Here is a 4298-nt window from a genome sequence, read left to right as displayed (position 1 = left end):
ACACGCATCCAACATAATATATTTTAAAACAAGCCAGAAGATTCAAATTTTGCGCGCGCCATGTTCATCTTCTTCCCCGAGCTTCACATTTTCAAATTCCTAACTCTCTGGTTTCTCAACTAAATGGCATGATGTAAACATCAATCTCACTCGAAGAACATATAAACCCTTATTTTAAAATTAAATGATGCACAAGATGAATAAATGAATGATGATAGAGGGTTTTCAATCCTCTGATGATGCTGAACAAGATAGAATCGAGCTTTACCACAAAGAGTGCTTAAATTAAAGAGGTGGAGTTCAGAAACTTACCTCTGAAAATGGAGGTCGTGAGGATGGTAGAGAGCACCTGGGCTTGTATGAATGATCCCAAAAGCTTCCTTGGGACTCAGTGATGCTAACTGAATGCTTATTGTAACTTCAATTCTCCTGAATTGCTCTATGGACCTCCCTCGATTTGAGCTTCAAGTGGACATGGAGAGTGATGATTCTTGAGTTACAGATGAGCTGCGACCATCTGGATAGTTCCACTACCTCCTATGGAACGTGCCTGGATGCTTAACCTTGCTTGGAGCCTTCTGAATTGCTCTGTGGACCTCCAACTGCAACAGCTCCAAAGTGAGAGCAACAATGGCGTTCCTCCACTTACAAAAGTGATCCAGGTGCTTGGATCACCTCAAATGAACCCCTTTGAGATGTTAGAATGCTTACTTTCCAAAGATAAGCTCTGGTTTGAAGAAAACGATTCTTCTTGCCAAAGAACTTTGAAAAACCATAAGCATGAGAAGAGAAAGAGAAAGCAAGGAATATGGTTGCTTTGGTGTGTTTTTCTACTGAGGTATGCTCTCCTATTTATAGGCAAATGATTCAGTACTGATTGAGAGAGTGAGCTTGCTTAGTGAAGTGAATTTGGTTTCTTAGCCATGAAGAAATTTCAAAGAATATCCAAGTGTGATCATTGCATTTTCGAGCCAGCTCCCTATCCATTGATTCTATCTGATCTTAGGGAACATTTCAGATGCAAAGTGAGCTCTAATTGGTTGGTGAGAAGATTCCTTGGGTGATTCATCAATTTGCCATAAATTCTCAAATGTAATCATTACATAATCACATGTTCTTGTTTTAGGAATCTTCCTCAATTATCATGGCATGGTAAAAATGAATGCATGGCATGTTTTCAGATGTGTTATGTGTTATAGGTTAAAACACTTAGAAAATTTTCTAAGTGTTTATGACCTAAAACTTCAAAATTTCCAAAACTCTTAAATGGTTGTGAAGGATAGAAAAACACTTAGAAAGGGGGGGATTGAATAAGTGTGACTTTAAATCTTGGACGATAAAAATAAATGCACAAATATTTTTATCCTGGTTCACTGTTAACGAAGCTACTCCAGTCCACCCCCGCAGAGATGATTTACCTCAACTGAGGATTTAATCCACTAATCGCACGGATTACAATGGTTTTCCACTTAGCCGCAACTAAGTCTTCCAGAGTCTTCTGATCACAACCTGATCACTCCAGGAACAACTGCTTAGTTCACTCCTAAGACTTTTTCTAGAGTCTACTGATCAACACGATCACTCTAGGCTTAGTTCACTCCTAAGACTTTCTGCTCAGCCAACTGCCAAGACTTCCTGCTCAGCCAACTGCCAAGACTTCCTGCTCAGCTAACTGCTAAGACTTCCTAGAGTATACTGATCAACTGATCACTCTAGTTCCTTACAACTTAATGTAATCTATTCAAGAGTTTACAAATGCTTCTTAAAAGCGATAATCACAACTGTGATATTTCTCTTACAATTTAAGCTTAATCTCACTAAGATATTACAACAGCAATGTAGTGAGCTTTGATGAAGATGAAGATTCTGAATTTAGATTTGAACAGCGTTTCAGCAAGTTTGATATAAGTTGATTTTGTGCAGAATCGTTAACCTTGCTTCTCATCAGAACTTCATATTTATAGGCGTTGAGAAGATGACCGTTGAATGCATTTAATGCTTTGCGTGTTCCGTACAGCTTTGCATTTAATGTTATACGCTTTTGTCAACTACCTCGAGCCTTGTTCACGCTGTGTCTACTGACGTAGCCTTTAGTAGCTTTAACGTTCCTTTTGTCAGTCAGCGTAGTCTGCCACGTGTACTTCCTTCTGATCTGATGTTTGTGAATACGACGTTTGAATATCATCAGAGTCAAACAGCTTGGTGCATAGCATCTTCTGATCTTCTGACCTTGAAGTGCTTCTGAGCGTGATACCATCTTCTGATCTTCAGTGCTTCTGATCTCATGTTCTTCTGATGCTTCCATAGACCCATGTTCTGATTCTGCTTCGACCATCTTCTGATGTCTTGCCAGACCATGTTCTGATGTTGCATGCTGAACCATTTGAGACACATCTTCTGAGCGCTGAATTATGCGTACTCTTTATATATTTCCTGAAAGGGAAATTGCATTGGATTAGAGTACCATATTATCTTAAGCAAAATTCATATTATTGTTATCATCAAAACTAAGATAATTGATAAGAACAAATCTTGTTCTAACAATCTCCCCCTTTTTGATGATGACAAAAACATATATAAATGATATGAATTTGCGATCAGAAAGAGTAGACGGCAAAAGACAAATTACACAGCTATAGCATAAGCATATGAATATGTCTCCCCCTGAGATTAACAATCTCCCCCTGAGATAAATAATCTCCCCCTGAAATAAATACTCGAAGAACTTTGATAAAAGACTTCCCTGATTATTTCGGTAGAGACGATCATATAAGCTTCTGCCTTCAGAGAATTCATAGCTTCTGACTTCTGCTTCCATTGGACAGCTTCAGAACTTGAATTTCTTTGATCTTCAGAACATTCACAGCTTCTGACTTCTGCTTCCATTCAGGACAGCTTCAGAACTTGAATTTCTTTGATCTTCAGAACATTCACAGCTTCTGACTTCTGCTTCCATTCAGGACAGCTTCAGAACTTGAATTACTGGATCTTTTAGAACATTCACATCTTCTGATTTCTGCTTCCCTCGGATAGCTTCAGAACTTTGAATGTCTACCAACATCACTTCATGCTAGATTTGTATCAGAACATTGTTGAATGTACCAGAGCATCATCAGAGCATCTCTACATCCTGAAATGTTACAGAACAAAAACTAAACGACAAAAGTCAGCATGAACGAGTTAGAACATAAAATGTATATTCAAATACATGATATGTATCAGAGCCAAATGTATCAGAGCATTTAGGCTAAAAACATGTATCAGAGCAGATAATGTATCAGAGCCATAACATTATATGTATCAGGGCAAATAGAATTTTGTCATAACAGGATAGACAAAGATATTCAAATTCTATTATCAGTGCTTCTGATTCATTCTTCTTTCTTGCTTCTGATCTCTGAAGCTTGACAGCACTCAGCTTGCTTCAGTTTCCATGGTTTTGCTTCTAGTGTTTGCTTTGAAGATTCACTTCACTTCTCTGTACCTGCAAAACACTTAAACCATATAGAACTTGCAGTTCTTGTTAGTGAATGTGTGGGAGCCTTTACCCAGCAACTGATAGATTTAATCAAATCATTTATCATTTATCTTTCTCCCCCTTTTTGTCATAACATCAAAAAGAATATATAAAAAGATTCAGATGTATAAAACGACAAAAGAAAACATTTACTGGAATGTAAAACACAAAGAAACTTTTTCATTGATAATCAAAAGATATTACAAAAGGTTCCTATGTTTAACAAGATGAAAAACATTCCTAGCAAATACAAAAAAAGGATTTCCAAAAAGGAAATCACTACAAAAATTAAAAACAGAACCCTAGCTAGACACGCTCTGTGTCAACCCATCAAGAATCCCGGAGGACTTCTTGTCTTCCAGACTGAAACCTCCACTGTAGGAGAGATCCCAGAACCAAGGAGGAAGTGAGGGACAGTTCACAGACAGAGAGCTAATGTTGCAAACGGGGCTTTCCCTTAACATAGAAGTTAAGAATATCATTCTTAACCTCCTCCCATAACTCAAGAAAGTCTTCTGTCTTTGGATGAAAGTTGATAACAACATCAAAGAAGAGTCTGACTTGAGCGGTATTAGAAGAGCCATCCCGAGATGCACAGAGATCTGTAGCCTTTGAGTCATGGAGCTTCAACAGGCTTAGGGTGAACGCTAGGTTTTGAGAGAAGAAATGAAAACCGAGAGAGAGAGAGAGAGAGAGAAAACTTTTAAGAGGAAAACAAAAAGATAGGAAACCAAAAAACCATTTTGAAGGGTATTTAAAGGAAAATGGAATGAAACGAATG

The sequence above is a fragment of the Vicia villosa genome, unplaced genomic scaffold, assembly GCF_029867415.1.
Source record: "Vicia villosa cultivar HV-30 ecotype Madison, WI unplaced genomic scaffold, Vvil1.0 ctg.000182F_1_1, whole genome shotgun sequence".
Lineage (NCBI taxonomy): Eukaryota > Viridiplantae > Streptophyta > Magnoliopsida > Fabales > Fabaceae > Vicia > Vicia villosa.
Note: the sequence above shows the minus strand (reverse complement) of the source record.